Source organism: Ambystoma mexicanum, chromosome 11 (assembly GCF_040938575.1).
Source record: "Ambystoma mexicanum isolate Mex_15411 chromosome 11, UKY_AmexF1_1, whole genome shotgun sequence".
Taxonomy (NCBI): domain Eukaryota; kingdom Metazoa; phylum Chordata; class Amphibia; order Caudata; family Ambystomatidae; genus Ambystoma; species Ambystoma mexicanum.
This window is the reverse complement of record NC_090934.1, coordinates 226,813,034-226,834,821: the sequence shown is the minus strand read 5'-3', so window position 1 is coordinate 226,834,821 and position 21,788 is coordinate 226,813,034. Positions and strand designations below refer to the sequence as shown.

The 21,788-nt window shown below is 50.4% G+C and overlaps 1 long non-coding RNA gene across 1 annotated transcript in view; it reads left to right on the top strand.

Annotated features, from left to right (window-relative positions):
• The window catches only part of LOC138504688 (uncharacterized), a 92,982-nt gene that overhangs the window by 40,867 nt on the left and 30,327 nt on the right, over positions 1-21,788 (top strand). The window lies entirely within an intron of this gene.

Sequence of the window (21,788 nt, the reverse complement as noted above, 5' to 3'; positions counted from 1 at the left end):
CATCCATGGTTCTACTATGGATGCCAGTATGCACTCGTCTGCAAACAAAGATAAATAAATGCAGTGCAGGGCCCCCCTGTCTCGATCTGCACACCCAAACAGCACGTGCTTTTTTGTTTTCATCTCGGCAGCATTTTCGTTAAATAACGATTCCCTCGTTATTTAACGAAAATGCTGCCGAGATTCTGCAATCCGCCTGTTTCCATAAGAAACAGGCGGATTACAGGGAAAGCACTGTCGTGCTTTGCGAAGACGCCCAGGCCCACATGAGAATAGCAGTGGTGCCTGGGCGTCAAGAAATGGCGCAGTGAGTCGTGCTATTTAGCACCCTCACTGCGCCATGATGAGAATCGGGCCTTGAGACGCCCTGGGCGATAGACAGCAGCTCCCCGACATTGGCGACGAAGAAGGAGCGGTGGACCCGCTTGTCAGGTGCGGGGGAGGGCTGGTGGGTGGTGGAAGCATGCAGCATATCAATGCACTTCAAAGCAGAAGACCACGAGGAAGAAAAAGACTGTGAGCAGATGCATCAATCCAGGCACCAGGAAATTACAGAGATGCTGGAGGAAGCCCATTGGGCACACGAGCCCACAGACAGAGGCATCAGCCCAGGCAGCAGAAAGGGATGGATACGCTGAGGGAACCCCATTGGACACACGAGCACACAGCAAGAGAAAGACACACACATATCAGGGCAGCTGCAGCGAGGACCAGGACAGGGAGGACCACAAAAACCAGTGACATCTGACCTTAAAATAAATACCGGAAGCTACAGTGGAGCTGACGACGGAAAAATCAGCTCAAAATGGAGGAGGCAGCAGGTTAACCCCTGCGGGGTCATGCCGCCAGGACCTGGGACCATCCTCTGGGGGTCAAAAGGCGAGGGGCGGAAAGGCGCCAAAGGCCTAATGGCCCAAAAGCCCGCGAAGGGCGGAACAAAAGAAAGGGGCGGGGCCATCAGGATTTAAGCAGGCGGGACTGGGGTGCCAGGCATCTCGCTCCTGCACTGGGACCCGGTCGCCGCCTCGCTCGCAGATGGAAGGAATTTCGTTCGTATTTCGTTCGTGTTGCCGTGGTTGGGGAGGAAGTGTTGCTGCGGTCCGTTGCAGAGGGAGAAAGGTTCCGGTGATGTCGGTTTCCAGCGAAGGAGGACCGCCGTGGCAGTAATGAAGGAGTGTGGGGTAAGGAGCAGGACAAATAGAGAGCGGGGTAGCACTCGGCCGAAAGTGGGTGGCTGCGGCGGGTATGGCAGGATCAGGATGAAGTGAGGGCGGGTGCAGGAGCTAATAACGTTAACGTTATTAGAGTTAAAAGTCGGGGCTTGGGTTGCACTAAGGAGCTCGTGGCGCAAACGGTAGTGCGTCCGACTCCAGTGCAGAGGGTTGCGTGTTCAAATCACGTCGGGCTCATATTTGCTTCAGGGCCGGGTGCGTGATGAAAACAGGGGAATGTGCAATGACGTGGGGACGCCGCCTTTATGGCGGTGCTTGTTGATCCCGGGAGGATAGCTCGGCGGCAATGTGCGCGCTTTAAAAACAAAATGACACAAAGCAACACAGGTTCGACCCTCGGGTCCGTGCCTAGAAAATGTAAACTAAATAAATTCCTGGTTTCCCCAAAACTGAAATTGTTACAAATAAACCTTTGGTGGCATAAAGGGTAATTTTGCATCCCGGTTGGATCTGTGTGGGCGACGGTTGTCAGGAAACGCAAATAGGTGGGTCAGGAAATGCGTGCGAGGTACGCGATTATAAAGGCATGGAGGGATTTTTGGGCATCGTTCGCTGTCTCCCTTCGCCAAGCGCCTGGTGTATTAGCAAGCTTCATATTCAGGTGCAGTTAAATGTAAGGATAAGATTTGCGGGGATGTTCGAGTTCAAGCGGCCGCCGTATAGCATCAGAGTATATCTCCATCGTGAGTCCGGTCAAGTGGCTCAGCGAGTAGAGCGCTCGCGTTAGCATCTGTGCAGATCCGGCTAACACAGGTTCGAATCTCGGCAGGGCCAAGGTCAGCCTTTCATCCTTTTGAGGTCGACAAATGAGCACCACACACGGGGGTAATAATAAGCAGCACCTGGATACCCAGATTCGGAGCGTTATATGAACGCAGCAGTATTGTCTTCTCCAGACCGCAATTTTGGCCCGTCTCTTGCCACGTGCAGAGAGGGCGGTTGGGATTGTCCTAAAGTAGTTCCCTGGCACCATACCATAGTTTGTCGAATTCAATCAGGCGTGGGGGGGTTGGTGCAATCACGGCAGTGATGGGACACGTGTTAGTAAGTATGTTTCATTAGAATGACTTGGCGCCTGCCCCCAATTGTTATTTAGGGTTAAATATCCCCTCGTTGGTTGGATAACACACACGGGCAGAGATGCAGGGAGAGTTCCCCACGGGCGTTAGTATGTCGTGGTCGATGCACGCCTGGTTCCCCCAACCTGTGGGGACGCCTAAGCGGGGGTAGGAAGCTCACCAGCGTGGCAATATGGGGGCGGACAACACGCCTCACTAGGGACGCCAAGGGGGGTTATTGCCAGGAACCAGAATGAGAAGGGGCTATGTGCGGCTTAAGGAGGCGTGCATGGTTTGTGGATTGCGTCGCTCAGTGTTCCATCCAAGGTGGTGCACAGGCACAACAATTTTATTCGGCAGGAGTTGGTGCTTCAGGGGCTTCGGCTGGCAAATAGCTCAGTGAGGTGGCCGCCCGCCCGTTTGGGAGGAGAATGTGCATTAAGTGGCACACGAGAGCGGCGCGGGGGATTAACACAAATTAACGGGCTCCCAGCAAAGGAAGTGGTCGCAGGGACCTCCAAGTAGCAGGCATGGTCGTCTCCGAACAACCAACCCCCTAGCAAAGCTAAACGTTGCAACCACAATAGTATGAGAAAAAGAAAGGAAACAATTGATGCGGTCTGCAGTGCGCGTAATTTTGGGAGGAACTGACCAATGGTGGCAAAGGAGTATGGATGTGCAAGCGGCTAGTGGGAGGAACATGGAATCGTAATGTTTAAGTTAATGTTAAATGGGATAATTGAAGGCACAGGTAGTCTTGGAGGAAAAGGGGGTTATTTAAAACACTGGTTGTGTGGACACATGGCGCGCACTTGGGGAGACGCGCATGGCCGCATGGGCGGTTGGAAAGTACGGTCGCCGTTCCATATAGGCGCTCGAGCTGAATAGGGGACAAGTGTGATCACCTGCTTTACAAGCTTCAGTGGCGGTATGGTTCAGCACGGTTGGGGTAGAAGCAGAGAGGCACGTATGGGTTTGTCATAATGCGCAAGGTATTCCTTGGGGGAGTTATGGCCTCAGCTCCACGCGATAGGGGAAACGGGGCAGTAGAGGGTCCTTACATTGGTAAGCGGCAAGGGGGCTATTTGATGCACACTTGGCGCATGGACGGTGCAAAGGGTACTTCTATGGGTGTAGGTACGCCAGGTTACACAACCAGGCCGCGAGAGTTTTGAGGGCAGTCGTGTGGATTAAGGCCTCTTTGGAACACCTAATGGACGGGTTCGTTGGTCAAAAAGGTGTCCTTAGTGCAGGTGAGCCCGGCCTCTGGAGGCACGGAATGTAAAAAAGGTTGCAGGGTTCGCATTACTCAAGCAGGGTCGGGGCTCTCGTACACGGAAAGGGCGCAAGTACAACGGACCCCGAGGGCAGCCGTGGGTGGACCAGCGGCAATGCCACGTTTGAATTGACGAGGAAATTAATTGTTTGGCGGCAAGACTGCAATATTAATAACCTGCATGAGGGCGCGATACCACAAAAGGTCGCATGCTTCAGGACGAGGTCTGAAGCGGGCTGCAGACTTCAATAGCAGAGTCTAAGGACAGAGTCAGGTACGCGCCCCACCGAGCAAAGTAGAGGGTGGAGGGTACATTGGGGTAGAACCCATGGCCCACGCTGAATACGGTAGTGTAAGGAAAGGAGGCAGACCGTACGCGGCTACGAGTTAACGGGCAGGAGGGCTAGTTCTGTGTTGAGTCTTGAAATGACTCTGCTTACTGGGGAGTGTGCGCGAGTAGGCGAGTAAGACAATGACAAACGTGGTTCATTTGGCATTGACGGCTGGCCCGGGGGGCGGCCGGGTTTCCGAAGTGGTGAGTGAGGGCCATGAGTCAGGCATTACCATTACCATCTGGCATAACGTGGGGTACAGCGTTAAACATTGGGAGTGGGGTTTTAGTTGACCTGGGCAGTAAGACCAGCGCAGCCTTCACCCCTCTGGGATCGGAAAACAAGTAGCAATGTTCGTGGTTCATAGGGTAGATAGCAGAGCGGTTGGTAATAAGAAGCTACCTAGATGCCAGAAGGTGGGCCAAGGATGGCTGACGGGAAGCGAGGACAAGTCAGATGGGGGGGTCGGGAACAGCACCCCATCAGCTTGGTATCAGCTGCTGGGAGGCAGGCTGCTGGGTCTATGGCGGGAGAGCTTTGGCCGGCTGAAGGAATGGAACGGTCCCATCCGCAGATGAGGAAGAAGGGGGAAGCGGGCCGGACGTGACAAGGGAATGGGGAACCTCCCATTTAAAGTATCGGGGGACTATATCGTGAGCCAAGCGCAAGCAACCCGTTAAGGAGTAAGGCTCAGGGGAATTGGGCCAACATAAGGAATATGGAAGGGTAGATCCTCCTTTAAAGTAAAGAAAGGGATAAGAGTGAGAGAAGGGGCAATGGAGGCAAAGTGGTTTTGGGAAAGCAAGCAGAAAGAATTCAGCTCAAGCTCACCCGCCAGGAATGGCGCTCTCCCAACAGGGTGACTCTTGCAAGGGCAGGCGGAGCAAGGTTAAATTGGTGGGGGAGCCTTTTGCTGAACAAAAATAGTCAGGAACCTACTACGGGTGCAGTATGAGGAGCAAGTTGGAAAGGTGGCAGGGGCAGGAGTGTCCCGGAGCAGGCTCATCATGGTTAAGGCAGAGCAGGACGGAAAGGTGGCAGGGGCAGGGAAGTGTCCCGGAGCAGGCCAGCCCAGGCTATGGTGGAGAAAGGTGACAGGGGCAGAAGTGTCCCAGAGCAGGCTCATCCTGGGTAAGGCGGAGCGGAATGGAAGGGGGCAGGGGCAGGAGTGTCCCAGAGCAGGCCCTCCCTGGGTAAGGTGGAGCAAGATGGAAAGGTGGTAGGGGCAGAAGTGTCCCAGAGCTGGCCCACCCTGGTTAAGGTGGAGCAAGATGGAAAGGTGGAGGGGCAGAAGTGTCCCAGAACAGGCCCGCCCTGGGTAAGGCGGTACAAGGTGGAAAGGTGGCAGGGGCAGGAGTGTCCGAGAGCAGGCCCACCCTGGGTAAGGTGGAGCAAGATGGAAAGGTGGTAGGGGCAGAAGTGTCCCAGAGCTGGCCCACCCTGGTTAAGGTGGAGCAAGATGGAAAGGTGGTAGGTGCAGAAGTGTCCCCGACCAGGCATGGCCGGAAGGCATCAAAAAGTTGGGGAGATGGTCTTCAGGATGTTACAAACGATATATCAGGCCTGCAAAATATAGTTAACCATGCCGTTCCCTCCTTTTTGTCAGTTCACAGCAGCACGAAGAAGGAGGGAACGTACCGTGTAGGTAGTAGGGGCGCTCATGCATCTCAAAGGCTAATGCGAGCTGGACTCAACGGCAGGAGGCGCTGACGGCCGGCGAGTTCAAGAGTGAGTGGCACGGGGTGCCAGGGATGAAGTTGGCTCAGCTAGAGGGGCAGCTAGGAAAATTGCTGAGTAGGCGGCAGAAGCCGGAGGGTTGGTAAATACACTTGGGAGGGAACGACCTGACCAGCCTGGGGAGGGGTGCCCGGCCAAGGGACATTGCAAGCTCATTGCAGGAAATAGCAGCACAGTGGGGCGAGACTGAAATCGGGTGATCGGAAGATATTCCCCCGGCGCAAGGGGAGGGGGCAGAGAGCCATACAGCAGTTGAGAAGGCAAGGAGGAAGCTGAACAGGGCCGTTGCAAAATTCTGCAAGGGCAGGGGTTTCTGTCAGAATAGGCATGGCTTGATTAATGGGGAAACACCCGAGTACTTCCTATCGGTCGGAGGAAAAACTTGTCCACGAACGAAACGGAGCTCTTTTTCGGGGACATATCTACTGAACTACTGGAAGGGGAGAAGGAGACAGGAAGGGGAGCCACAGTGGGCGAGAACCCACTCAGTGGCGTGGCGGTGTTTGGGCAACCAAGCACAAAGGATAGACTCCGGACGAGCCAGAAGGAAACGGAATGGGTCTTCGCTCTTCCGGACCAGCGCCTCTTGGGGGCCTAAACGGCGGGGGCGTCTGGTAGGGACAAATAAGGCTCAGCTTCCCCCAAAAAACAAACGGCGCTCTCCCCGCCCACGGACACCTGCATGGGCAGGATTGGAACAGGTACAATGGGTCGGGGGAGTTGGGGGCCTACTATACCAAGGATAGGGGGAAGCAAAGGAAATCCGGCAAGCAAGCGCCACACGGACAGAATGAAGTTCACAAATGTGTACAAATAATTCTGTTGTCATGGAAATAAAACTGCGGCCAAGTTTGCCATTTGAAATTCTGTGTCATGCCAGTTTGTGGGGATAAGGAGTAATGCATTGGGGTGCATGCGCAAAGAATAATTGGCAGTAAAGGCAAATGGACGGCTGCAGGGGTTATGGAGCTGACGACGGAAAAATCAGCTCAAAATGGAGGAGGCAGCAGGTTAACCCCTGCGGGGTCATGCCGCCAGGACCTGGGACCATCCTCTGGGGGTCAAAAGGCGAGGGGCGGAAAGGCGCCAAAGGCCTAATGGCCCAAAAGCCCGCGAAGGGCGGAACAAAAGAAAGGGGCGGGGCCATCAGGATTTAAGCAGGCGGGACTGGGGTGCCAGGCATCTCGCTCCTGCACTGGGACCCGGTCGCCGCCTCGCTCGCAGATGGAAGGAATTTCGTTCACCACCCACCCACCCACGAAATACAAGCAAAGAGCAGGAGACCTGGGGGTTGCTGTCGCAGGACACCCAGGCCAGGATATGACAAGTTGGCGGTGTTTGGGCAACCAAGCACAAAGGATAGACTCCGGACGAGCCAGAAGGAAACGGAATGGGTCTTCGCTCTTCCGGACCAGCGCCTCTTGGGGGCCTAAACGGCGGGGGCGTCTGGTAGGGACAAATAAGGCTCAGCTTCCCCCAAAAAACAAACGGCGCTCTCCCCGCCCACGGACACCTGCATGGGCAGGATTGGAACAGGTACAATGGGTCGGGGGAGTTGGGGGCCTACTATACCAAGGATAGGGGGAAGCAAAGGAAATCCGGCAAGCAAGCGCCACACGGACAGAATGAAGTTCACAAATGTGTACAAATAATTCTGTTGTCATGGAAATAAAACTGCGGCCAAGTTTGCCATTTGAAATTCTGTGTCATGCCAGTTTGTGGGGATAAGGAGTAATGCATTGGGGTGCATGCGCAAAGAATAATTGGCAGTAAAGGCAAATGGACGGCTGCAGGGGTTATGGAATGGTGAGCCCCCAGGCCAACAAACGATATCTATATTGTGTGGAAAGAGGAGACTGAAACTCCAACCTAAAGGAGACTCAGCGCAAGGAAGCCTGCCAACTCACTAGGGCATTGCACCAATTACTGATAGTCAGGGAACGACTACTAGCACAGCTGCTGTAAGGATGAAAGTCAAAAATTCAACATTCCGCAGCATTGATATCAACCGCCACACCATGTTAGATCCTGACAACTTTGCAGTACCCGCCACACTGCAGGGAGGCCTTCCATCCAAATTGCCAGACAATTTGTCCATGCAGATCTCTGGAGGATAGCCAGGGGGGTATCTGGTCTTTGCATCTAATGCCTTTTCATCGAATGCATGTGCATTGAGGCATTTGCATCGAACAAAATGCATCGAACGCATTTTTTGGATGCTAAAGGGTTATTGTATTGTGGTGGGTTTTAAAGGTTAAAAAAACGGGGGTTGGGGTGGACCCCTCTGCCCCCTCCCCCAAAAAAAGGAAAAAAAATAATTTCATGCAATTTTTTTCGATGCAAATGTTTTAGATGGAAAGGCCGATGCAATGACTATAAACCATCAGGGGGCATCGCGCTCGTCTTAGAAACCTCTGGTAATTAAGCGCGTTATAAATAACCAATTACAATTACAATTGCCCAGCCATTTTGAGGTCATGGAGACCAGCACCATGGGGTCTAGATGGAAGAGGTGGGTGAGAGATTTTGCCGTTTACATACAAGCCATAGCCCCATTGGAACAATAATAATCACTGCCTATTGTCACTGGCCACAGGGCCCAACGTGAGGGACATTGTGGATGAGCTCCCGGCTGATGCCACGGACTTCTACACAGGCCTAAGGACCAGGGACGTCATTTGGGGGTCGCCAGAGGTCGCAAGTGCGACCCCTGAGGTCTCCCTTGCGACCTCTGTGGTTTTCCATGTAACCCCATAAAAAAAAAGTTTTTTTTTTCTTTTGCAATGCAAGTTCCTGGGCTGTGGCCAGCACCATGTCTCTCTTTAATTCTGGAGTGGCTAGCTTTCTTGTTCAGGCCCCTTACAAAAGAAGAAAAATAAGAAAATGAGGCCACAAGTCTAACACTTTCAGCACTGAACCTAAATAAGAAAGAATAGGAATGGCAAAAAATGTGTCTTTCTGGAATTCTATACAATAATTGCTAGACTCAATAAAGGTTTATTTCAGGCACACTTCAGTCACTGATTTAGTCTGTTCTCAAACGCCTCAACTCAGCTTTTCATCCTTATTTGGTCGATAAATGGGTACCAACACAGGTTGGGTGATAGTGGGTTTATATGTCTTCTATGTAAAGCGCTTAAGCGTAAGTGCTATATAATAACACATCATTATCATTTTGCCTTGAACGTCTGCTTGCAATCACAGCAATTTGGTAATATGGGCCTATACACACTGATCTTAACGATACATATGGCGATCCATTCAGGAATGAAATGTACATCACAGTGATATAGTGATATTGTAACCACATTTTTCCTAGTGTACAATGCTATGCGATGCCACTTCCTGGTTTGTCAACGGGTGAAAGGTTGTGTTCCATCGCTTCCCACAATATCACTTTGGGGAGGGGTCAAATGACATCACTTCCTGTGATGTCATCAGGGGGTCAAGGGTCATGTGATGTCACTTTCGCTACCCCTGGCATTTTGATGAAATGACGTCCCTGCTAAGGACATCACTCACTGACTATTTTACCCTGCACACTAAGATGGACTACAAGCACCACGTGTTCCACACGACTAAACAGAACAAGGGTGAGTGCATGGATGCAACACGACTGAAAAGAACAATGGTGAGTCCATGGATTCGTTTGTAATGTGGCTCTGTGTCTGGATAAACCACTGCGACTTCAACCATTATTAAAGTGAGAAAGACTTGTGATCGCAAATCATTACGGGATGTGAACCCCTGACATTCTGCAAACAACTCCTTCAGAAGCCTCGATCGCTGAATGAAATATTGAAGCTGGCCAGATCCGACACCATGCTGGGGCTACAAGTGGAGGCCACGGTCAACATGAAAGTATCTGCCCCACGGTCGGAGGCTATTCACAAGGTGACCAGGTTCTCGACAAATCAACATAACAGTGACAAGTTCTGCTACAGATGTAGCTATGAATTTCCATGAAGGTGTGTGCCCTACCCTTGGTCAACAATGCGCAGCATGTGGCGGAGAGAACGACTTCAAATCGGTATGCTGCATGTCCCGCAGCCAAGCAAGAGGAGAAGGTACAAATTCTGGGATGCCAAGACTGAAGGATAGTACGAGCACACTCGAGATGGGGGTGCCGACGCCATTCGAACCCCCGCGAAGACGTCCAAAAGACTGAATGGACGAGGGCCGTCATCAAGACAAACCAGTACCAGAATGGCGTTATCGTCGCTCATCTAGCTCATTGCAATAGAGGTGGCCCCAACCCTATGTTAGATACCTGGTAGAGCAATCCGCGCCTCGCACACTGGCACCAGCTACTCCTCGGCCGAAGAATCCAGGAGAAGACACAACTCCAGATAACCAGCACCGGAATAGCAAAAAAGAAAAGGATATCATGTACGCCCTGGGAAACACTACAGCCAAAGAACACAATTCTATTGCTACAGGTGCAAGGGCTGTCAGCGGAATTCCTAGTGGACACAGGGCACCCGTGAATGTCAATAGTGAAGAGGTATATGGCAAGATCCCAAGCGCCCCATACTCAAGCCGTCAGAAGTGAACATATGTCCCTATGGGTCCAAGACTGTCAAATCCCTGTCAAATCCCTGGAGTATCTTACAACTCCTTCCTAGCCACGGAAGCCAAATGTAGTTGACCCCTCCCACCTTGGTTGGCACGGGCTCCTGAATGTTCAGTATCACAGGTATCCTCGAGGCTGCCAATGGGGGGAAGAGAGTTAGGGAGAAATTGTGGATAGTTAGGGGGTTAGGGGGTATTTAAGGTAACCGGGAAAAAGATTTAGGGTTCTTGAATTGGATAGGTATGGGGAAGAACAGGGAAAATCATACCTAGCAGAAGCACACACTCTTGTACCTTGAAGACACCACCTACACTTACTCCTGGCATAGGTCTACACCCTTCCTAATTAGGATATTGCTCCTGGAAATCTTGTATCACACACCTCATCATTCCTAACCAGCAACTAACAGAAGCACATGATGTGTTAACAGGGTAACCTCCTGATATCAGCTTTGGCACACAACATGAAAATAACATAGACATTTGCATGTGGTAATGGCACCCCCAATTATTCTGATACCTCTCGCCTACCACTTGGCAGAGGTTGTTTCTCGTGGATGCATCTTGAATCAGTGACAGGTATTACACATATTCCTCCTTAGTAGGAGATTTTGACAAGAGCAAGCAGCCAAAAACAAACATGTTGCGTCCCTCACTCCGAGTTCACACACAGGGAATGCTCAAGAAAGCCTGAAAAGGTTCACTTCACGCAATGTGCACGTGTGCATAGACAAGTTTGTGAGAAACACTACAGCTAAAACTCACGTGGTTGCAATAAACACACTGTGTACCAGCGTGCCGGGAATAAGCACGTGTGCCTGATCAACATTAGGTTTGTATGCCCAAAAAGTTATAGAGTGTCCCTTCAGGACAACACACCCTCCCCAATTCCCAAGGAGCACTTATCTGAGGCCTGCAGGGGCTTGACGGCACCACCCCAGGCAATGCTGAATACTGCATTGAGCGGTCATGCCGCCATCCGTCTGCCTCTCTTTCCGCGAGAGATGAAGCTTCTCACACCCAGCATCAACTCTGCCACCTCCTTCCTGCCACGTTCTCACCACTGCGGCTTCAGTCCAAATACCTCAGTCACCTGCTCCCCTCTGGCCCTTGCCTGCACGCCAACAATCACCAACAAGTGGCACAGGCAGGGGAGGGGTTTAAATAGTCTGCGCACATGTGCGCATGCGCTGGACACAATAGCCCACGGCTTCATGGGAAATTAAGTCCTCGGGCCATTTAAGCCCTCAAATGCAGTCCTCGGCCCCCTAGTGCCAGCAAACAACCCCTATTCCTTACATTACCCCCTCCTCTAGGGCCCTTCCCAGGACCTGGCTTACCCATATAAGACCGGTGAAAAAGTCTTACCAGACGACGTGCATTAACTGCTTCCGAAGGTTCCCAAGAATCATCATATGGACCACATCCCACCCACAAAAGTAAATACTAAAGCATCTTGCCACACCATTTGGAGTCCAGAATGCGTTGCACTTCAAATTCTTCTTGACCATCCCGCATCACACTCAGAGCCTTCTGTGTCACCACACCAGAAGCTGCGGGTTTTACCAGAGAAAAGTGATCCTCATATGCGAAGGCAGACGCAAGCGCACCGCAGTGTCTGACACACATTTCACAACCATGTAGGGCCCAATAAAACGGGGCAAGAATTTTCAAGGCCCAAACAGCTTGATGTTCTGAGTGGATAACCACACCCGCCCGATCACCCACCACATACTTGGGACTGGATCGCCTCTTTCTGTCAGCATGCCTATTATAGGTCACCTTAGCTCTATAAAAATGTTGGTATGCCTTCTCCCTTATCGCGAGAAGCTCCTATGTGCGTTAGGTCACTGCCGGTATCTTATTGAACTCAGGAACCTCCTTGGGCAACATTTGACAATTTTGTCCATCCAAGCAGAAGTGCGGAGACATCGCCAGGGAATCATGTTTGGCGTTGTTATAACAAAATTCTGCCAGCCATAAGGACCAGATCCATCAGGTTTTATCCTCTGCCAGGAAACACCTCAGATATTGCTCCATAGTCTGATTTTCCTCTCTGTCTGGCCATCCGTCTGGGGATGGTAACTGGTGGAGAGAGAGCAGGAGATTCCAAGCAATTTGCAGAGCGCACGTCAAACCGGGAGGTAAACTTAGAACCCCTATCAAATACTATAGTTCTCGGCAACCCATGCAACCTCACTAGATGTTGCAAGACCAATCCCGCCAATGTGCCTGCATTTGGAACACCTTCACAAGGAACAGAATGAGCCTCTTTAGTTAGATAATCCACCAGCACCCAAATCGTATCAAAGTCTCCACCTCGGGGTAACTCAGTAATAAAGTCCATAGACAAGACACTCCCATGGCTCCTTGGGTGTGGGTAACGATTGTAACAAACCTGCTTTCCTCAAATGGTCCTCCTACGACCGGACACAGGTCTCACACCTAGCCACATACTCCTGTACATCTGCGGTCCATCCCTCCCACCAGAAATATAGCTTACCCATATGCTGAGCCTTCCTGACAGCAGCATGAACTGCCATGGGAGAATCATGGCACCAAAACAAGGCCTTCGTCCTCAAGGTCTCAGTGGGGAGAAACAACTTCCATTCCTGATAAGGGGAGATGGCCATTTGGTGACTGCCTGCACTTTCCTGTCATCCATCACTACTCCAGAGGGTATCAAATTAAATCCCAGGAATTCTACTCTGGTAGTATGAAACTCACATTTCTCCAGCTTTGCTAACAAATGGTAATCCTGTAACCGGGTCAAAACTGCCTTGACATGGTGTAAAGGCTGTTCATCAGATTCTGAGAAAATCAAAATATCATCAATATATACAATTAAAAACAAATCAAAATACTCTACTCTTCCGGGTTGCCGCTCTTTTTCCCCACTTAACAACCCCCGACCACCTGGTGCCTTCCTGGTTGCCGCTCTTTTTCCCCACTTAGCAAGCCACGACCACCTGGTGCCTTCCTGGTTGCCGCTCTTTTTCCCTACTTAAGAAGCCACCCAGCCTCTTTTCCTTTGCCGATGGGGAGCAGGTGCAAGTGGATCTAGGTCACCTGGCCTAAACCCCACCCACTTTTTTAGCCCAGCCTCTTCCTTCCTGCTCTTAACTCTTAGATCAAGGGCGTCTCTCACCTGGGTGTCAGAAGTGAAGGGCAGATGAAGAAAAGGGCAATTCCTGTTTGGACCAGGAGGAACAGGGCCCACACCTCTTATCAGACAGCAGGTAAGCATGCACCAACATGTGTTTACTCCCTCTGTCCCCACAGGCCATCCCTACCCCCTTTTGTCCCCCTGTGAAATTCCCTTATGCCCCCCACCCTTCTCGCACACAGGTGTTGCCTGTTTTGCTTGAATCTTCTACCCTGCTCCTCCTTAGTCCCCCTCCAGCCTACTTGTGCAGGCGTCTGTCCTGATACATTCTGGTTTGACCATCACTGTTTTGTGGCCAATGCTGGACTTGACTTTTATGGACTTCATTTTTTCACGGTGCGTCACCCTTTCTCAACTCTCATGCTGGACATCCTTTGCATCTTGTACTCATGGTGGCCCTGATTCATGCTGTTCCTATCTTCATCTTATAACCTGGCTTGCAACGTTATGTGTGACTACTGACTTCTGCAATTGTATTCGCTCTCCCCACTTGCTGCTCCACTCTTTTTGACTGCTTACTCTCTGTTCTCTCCTCCTCTCCCTTTCTCCCTTTTCCTATCTCCTCCCCTCCTCCCCTTACTTTCTTCTATGCACTTACTCATTCAGAATTGTCCCTGGTTCTGTTTTCATCCCCCCTCCTGTTACTTGTCGCCACCACCCCCCAAGCACTATCTGAAATGGCATCAGGCCTAGTATGCTAGTCGCTTGTTTTGTTCCTCCCCTCCCTTTCTGCACCCCTCTCCCTCACCTTTTGTTTTTCTCCAGCTCTACCAGAAATGTCGGCAGGCCTAGTACCGTAGTTGCCTGCCTGTTTCCATTTCCTTCCCACTCTCCCCCTCCCTTCCTTATCTATGTCTTAGCTCTTGCACTATCTGAAATGACGTCAGGCCTAGTACGATAGTTGCTTGTTTTGTTCCTCCCCTCCCTTTCTGCACCCCTCTCCCTCACCTTTTGTTTTTCTAAGGATCTATTAGAAATGTAATCAGGTCTAGTACGGTAGCCGCCTGTCTGTTTCCATTTCCTTCCCACTCTCCCGCTCCACTTGCACTATCTGAAATGCCGTCAGGCCTAGTACAGTAGTCGCCTGTCTGTTTCCATTTCCTTCCCACTCTCCCCCTCCCTTCCTTATCTATGTCTTAGCACTTGCACTATCTGAAATGTCGTCAGGCCGAGTACGATTTAATTTCACATCCTTAGTTAATTTCACATCCTTACTGTTCATGGCCTGTAAGAATGTCATTATATTTTCCCTTTTTCCCTCCCTTGCCTTGAAGCGCTTGGAAACACATTGTGACTAGGCGCTAAATAAATAAACTATCATATCATATCACTTGTATCACCAAATAAATATCAGTCGCACTCAGATTTGAGTCGCTCTTTCTTATTTACAAGAACATGCATTTACACACCACTCTAGTAGTGTTGCTGGTTGTAATATAACCGTACACGCTCTCCTGCACGGTTCACGGAGCTCATCAGCCTTACTGTGCACAAGCAGCACTGTTCTCTGAGAAGGCAACAAACAATTAAATGAGAGATGCAGTCGGCAACAATTGAAAACGTTATTTATTTAGACAGCTACAGTGGTGACTTTATCTCCGAAATATTGCATGCCACAAAGGTACAGAACATGACTGTTTGACACAGGTTCTGGCAGCGGTGAAGGCACAGACCGGTGCCTTAATTAGGAACAATTAGCAAGGTGAAGCGAGGGAGTGAATTCTTGCCCTTTGCGCAACTCCCATTGAAATCAGCAGAAACAAGGTCTGCAGGCAGGGACAGCGTCAGGGCCGTTCAACCTTTTTTCAAATGAAAGGCGCCCTTTGCCTCAGAAGGACCCCAAGCAACTGCTCCCATGTTGCCAGTCAGCATTCTTATAATACAGTTGTAGATTACTACATTTGCTGGAGACCTTCAGGTCGTTACATGCACTTTGCAACTCTCTGTTACAGGCTATAATATCCGCCGATTATCAATAGACGCTGGTCAGCAGGGAGCTGAAACACTAAACGCCCACTGAAAAGCTATAAATCCTTTTTTGACAGCAAGGGGCTAATGGGGAACTAGTGTTAAAAGGAAACGAGGTGACAATCAGTGGGCATTTTGTGTTGCAGGTCCCTGCTGGCTGTCAGTCTCATGATAATCAGCGGCTAGTAATAGCCGGGTGTATTTCTTCCTCTCTGTTTGACCCAAGCCCCGGTCCGCATGAAATGTGGGACGATAGAGGGTCTGGGAGTTTAGGCGCGGGGTGGGGGAAAACGGCGCGAAAGCGGAGGGAGGGGCGTCCGAACAGCGCCAAAAGAAACAAAAGCCCAGGAAGGGCAGGAAACAGCACCTGGGAAGGTGCGAAATGTAATAGCAAGGGGTCAGGCGGTAACCCGGCCGCCCCCAGGAAGGAACAAAAGGCCGGGGGGGTATAAGTAAGCCTGGAAAAGGAGAGGCGGCACAAACCAGGTAAGAGCTCACCTCTCTCGGGTAGGCTCTTAGTGCCAGGAGAAGGGGAAGGAAAAACGTTTGCTCTTGCGGGCTCACGCATTTTTCTACCTCTCGGAATTCGTCCTAAACACAGTGGCTACGAATCGCCCAACGGTGCCAGAGCAGGAGCGACCCAGAAATACCAGCTGCGAACAAACAAAGGACTTTCGCCGTGGTGAAACGGGAAGCGTGGCTGACAGAATTCAGACGGGAAGAATGGCGGAAGGAAGAGCAAAAAGGGCCCAAGAATTCTCAGAATGGGCGAGAAAGGCAGAGAAGGAATACAGGGCACAATGGGTGCTGGAGATAATGCAGAAAGAAGAAAGGGCGAAGACAACGTCACCTCTGCTGTTCATAGAGCCCAGCAGTAGCGAAGGAGAAGACGAGGTACCACAAGGACAGAAAAGGGAAAGAGCGGAGTCGGAGAGATCAGAGGAACAGACAGAGGCACCAACCAAGAAAAAGAAAAAAGATAAAAAGAAAGGTACTGTGAATAATAATGTGGGGAATAAAATTGTAAAAATGTTTTAAAATTGCGTCACGGTTTCGGGTAAGTCGCCCAGAACCAATGACAAGAAGAGCAGACGGGGGAAGGGATCCAGGGAGGAGCAGCAGGGGAGTTCCTCAACTGAAGCAAGCAGTGACGACGAAGAAAGGGATCATCTAAGGGCTTGGGTAAAATGGAGGGGAGTGGTGAGCAGGGAAAAACAGAGAGGGGTGGGGGGGGCAAGGGCAGAACCCAGGGAAACCCCGGTCCCGGCACCACAAGGGGCACCAGCAGGGCCAAACGTAGTGGCAGGGGACATACCACCGGGGGCAGCACCGACGGTGGCAGCGGCAGAAAATGGGGGGCCACTCATGACTAAATATGGCAGGCCAACCATGGGTAAAGATGCACAAGGCAGGTCAATGAAAGCGATGGCTTGGTACATAAATGACAAAGTAAAGGAAAAAATATGGAGGAAGGAATTGATTGATATCTTTAAATTGTTGGATTGTCAGAAGAGGGGGATGAATGTGGCCCTAGAGGACATGAAGGAGGACGAGAAAAGTTTACTTAAAAAGGGGCCAGTAGCAAGGAATTTAGATAACTGGATGTCGGCCTGCACCATAATGTCTACAATTATATTACAAAAATTCCCGGAAGACGGGGTAGCATTAGTTGCGTATCAGCAGAGGGTGCTGAAGGTACACGCAGCGTTTGGAGGTGACGCATGGCTGGAGTACGATCACGAGTTCAGAAAGGAGATGGACTGCTTTCCGGATATGGGTTGGGATGAAGAAAACTTTAATCTCTACATATTTAATGTGCTAAAAGAGAAATGGGATACCAAGGAGCAGAGCACAGGGGGGCAGCAGGGAAGGCAGTATTGAAGGATTACAAAGCAGATTATAGATACAATAGCAGTAAGTACGAATCCAGCTATGACGGAAATAGAGACCAGAGTTTGCAGAGCAGAAATTATGGGTCACAGAGAGGGTGGCAGAGCAGCCTGCCCCCGACAACACAGGGGGGAGGCAGTGGGAGCACAGGGACAACGTGAGCAGAACCAGGACAATGTAGGAGTTTTGAAAAGGGGGTACCATGTAGCTGGGGATGGAAGTGCAAGTTCAGCCACAAGTGCGAGAGATGTAAGGGTGACCACAGCAGCTCCAAGTGCACAAGGGCCGCAGCTCCAAGTGGCAGAAGCGATGAGACGCGGAAATAAGAACTGGGGCGGGAAGGGGGCCACGCCGGGAAAAATCGAGAGATGGAAAGGTGGCTCCAGAAATACACAGACCAGGAAACGGCTCAGAGCGATGCAACGGTAGCATATTCAGACTTCGAGGAGGCAGTAGAACTGGTCAAGAAAGCGGGAAAAGGTGCATGGATGGCATTCCGCCTGTTGCCAGTCAACATCAGATCACGAAGATGGTTATATAGGCATTGGGAGGGGGAATACTTCGTCGACAACTGCCTACCGATGGGGTGCGCCATCTCAGGCGCATATTTTATCGTGGAAATAACAAGCGAGTGGGGTTTTCCTCTGGTGGAGGAGAAAACGGGGGGCCCAACGCAGATTATCCAATTCCTAGGAAGAGAAATGGACTCAAACAAAGGAAGGTGTCGGATCCCGCTGACAAGATGACGGATCTGCTAGCGACAGTGAGAGAATTGCAAGCGCTGGCAGGAAAGCGGAACGTCGCAGGAAGAGTCATACCACAGTGGAGAGTGTTCCAGAGAAGTATTGAGCCGAAAACGAGAGGTGCTACAAAGGGGGCACCACAGAGTCAGGGTAGGGGGAGCAATCAAGAAAGATCTGGAAGTGTGGGAAGAACTGCGGAAATACTTCAATGGGTCGGTGATATGGCAATCACCGGTGAACGAGGAAGTTAAAAAGGTATTGTTCACCATGCAGCAGGTGGCCTTGGGTTGGGGCAATACTGGGGAAACAATGGTGTGCAAGCGAGTAACCAAAAAACATGGCAGGTGGCGGAATGGACAAAAAACATAACGCTGATGGAGCCCTTCCCGATATGGATCGCGTTTTGCGCATGGGGGGAAGAGCTAGGGAACAGGGAGTTAGCAGTATGGTCAGATAACATGGCGGTGGTGCACGTGTTAAATAAAGGAAGTGCATCAGGCACAATAGTGTTGGAATTAATGAGGGCAATCACGCTGGAAAGCATAAGAATGAATAGATGCATAAAGGCGAGGCATATCGCTGGAGAAGCAAATGTGGTGGCTGATGCAATCTCACGCTTGTAGTGGGAAAAATTTAGAGTGCTAAGAACAGACGCCGGCAAGGTACGAACGCTCACGCCGCGGAAGGCATGGGTCCCGTTGGAGGCACTAGAAAGGAAAGCACGGTTGGCCACAAGGTCGACTCAAAAGAAGTGGGAGATGAACGGAGAAAAGAAAGGGTCATCGACAAGCTGACCAGGAACGCCCTAACGTACAAAACGGGTAAGCAGTACGAAGAGCATGTAAAAGATGGGTTGTTGGAAACAGGTGTAAAAGAGGTGGAAAAAATTGCAATTGGAGAAAAGGTGTGAATTTCTGAAAGGGGCATTTGCCAAAAGGAAAAAAGTAAAGTGGTAAAAGAGGTGTTGCCGGAAACAGGCGTTAAGAGGTGGAAAAAATTGCTATTGAAAACAATGTGTGGATTTCTCAGAGGGGCATTTGCCAAAGGCAAAAAAGAAAAGTGGTAAAAAGATGTGTTGTAAAAGAGGTGGACATTTTTTTATTGATAAAGGTGTGAATGTCTCAAAGGGGCATTTACCAAAGGAGAAAAGGAAAAGCTGGTTGGTGGAAAGGTAAAAGAGGTAAAATTGCAATTGAAGAAGTGTGTGATATTCTTGAAGAGGAATTTGCCAAAGGGAAAAAGAAAAGAATGGCGGCGACGCACCACAAAAGTGTCGGGCATACGGAACCCAAACGACAGCACTAGAATAAAATATGCTATGAGAGGAGGGGCTAAATTAGAAGGGAAGAAGCCAGGTAACAGAAGGAGGGTGAGCTTTGCGAAGTTGATAATTCTGTTAAAAGTATTACGAGAGGCAAATAGCAGCACGGGCGAAGCCGCACGGTTCAGGGCAGCACCTTGTGCTGGCATATTACGGGGATTTCAGGGTAGGGGAGCCGGGGGCCAGTAATACAGTGGAAAAGAGACGGCCTGGCAAGGAGGGATGTTAGTATAGGAGACAAGGGGATGTCTATAATGCTAGAGAAAGCTAAAGAATACCAAACGGGGGAGAGCAACAGACCAAAATTGCAGGAGGGAGAAGGACCACTGTCCCAGAATGCATTACACAAGAATTCCTACACCCCCGACCAGAGGTCGACGGGCAGCTATTAATGCATAGGGACGGCAGTGATTACATCCTGGTGAGGCCTCCCGGGGATGCACTGGGAGGACATTCACGACTGGCTGTCGGACCGAATTGTTTTCAGGGACCTTCCCCCCCCCCCCGAGTACCGGGTTATACACCTCGGAGGGAACGACCTGGTGAGCACAAATAGGGGTAAATTACAGAGGAACATTTGGAGCCGCTGCATAACATAGCCCGCAGCTGGTGTAAAATCGAGATCTTTATGTCAGAAATAATACCAAGAAGGGTCTGGTATGGGGCACAGAAGAGGCATGCAATTGAAATAGCCAGAAAGAAACTAAATAAATCAGTAGAAAAGTACTGCAAGAGCACAGGGCTGCGTTTCATAAGACATGGTTTACACCGGAACAATCCGGACATGTTTCACCAGGATGGGGTGCACCTATCAAGGAAAGGGATGGGGTTTTTTTCCAACAACATTTTTAGGGCACTCCAAGAACGGGGTTGTAGGTAAGGTGCTTTTGGGGGGGGGCCTGAGCGGGCGTAAGGAACACCCGCTCAGGTGTGGCGGCATGTGCCTAGGAACGAAGGCCCAGGGATAACAAGGACTCAGGAAGAGCCTTGGGCATCTTCGCGACTGGACACAATGTGCCCAAAAGCATATGGCAGTGTAATTATTTTGTTGTGTTGTATTTTCTGTAAGAAAATAAAATGCCTACGGCCTACAACTTTTCCATACACATAAATGGTCTGTGATTTATTACTTAGGTAGGGATCTGGTAAGAGAAGCAAAGTGAACCCACACTACTCAGCCTAATAATGTCTGCACTCCACAGGTGCCTCAGAATGTTTTCGGCTCCGGGAGGAGGGGAGGAGTGGGGCGCAAACCATCATGTTGAAATGGGCCCACACACATCTTCAGCCTGGTCTGTTTGCAGGATCTCCCCCAGGTCTCATTCACTTGGATTGAAAGAGACAGCGCAAGACCCCTTAATTCCCTGCCTCTCGCCACTCCCTCGTTGAGAGAGGAAGGTGTTGGACAGCTGATCCCTAGCGTGGAACCAGGCATGTGTTTGCGGAAAAAGTAAGGGGTTTTGACCGGTGGGTGGAAGGGGTCGAATGGTTTTCAATGCAAGCCGCGTCAGAGTGAGCAGAGTTTTGCTGTGAAGAAGTTGTGAAACATCAGCGTAGGCTGATATGCGTGTGAACACAGTGTCATGGCTTGCTAGTTTTGGTCGGTAAGATAGCTGAGCGGGTTCAGCGCTCACTGTTCCAATCGAGAGCTGCAGATCGTAGGTTCCAACCCCACCGAAATCAGCGCAGCCTTTCATCCTTCCGAGGTGGATAAATGAGTACCATCCTCGGTTATGTTGACGATGATGTCTACACTTAGAGGCGTAGCGCCATATGAATAACAAATCATTATTTGGGCCAGTGTGTAATCATGCAGACCGGTTACATGTTAAAATAATGCATTGCAGCTGCCCGAGGCATTCCCAGTGTTTGCGATTAATTAAAAGCTTTTCTTCTTTTACTTTTTGTGTCACACAGAGTCTCTCTGAGAGGCGTTATGGCCAGACACAGTACCCTTGCTTAGCGTGCCTTGGGAACCAAGCAATGTCTCAGCCAGGGGCCAGAGACACGTCTAAAGATGCTTGTGTTTCTTTGTAGAGTGGACGTGGCCTAGCACTTGCGGGTGGACTGCCCCCATTAGCACCAGGGTGCAACCCGAGGGTCTAAGTATGCAGGTATAAATAATGTTTAATTGACATATTTGGTCCCGTTCTAGGATGGTGTATATGGCTTAAAACAGTGGCATGGACGCTGCCCATAAGTAGTCCCATTACGTATGATTAATTCTAAACTTTCTATCCATCAGATTATGTTTACAGCTTCGGTGTGCTTGGGCATTCCTGAAAGCATGGTGTTCTATTTTCCCGGGCATTTCTATACTTGGTACTCCAGGTCAAACAACAGAATCCAAGTTCTGGGACTGCAGAGTCGAGACTAAACTGTGTATAAAAGTGAATTTTGTTAACAGAAAATAAGGGGACAGATTGGGCCCGGGTTTGGTGCTTCTGTAGAAGCTGGGCGGGTTTAGGTTCGACCATAGCAGGGTTTGAAATA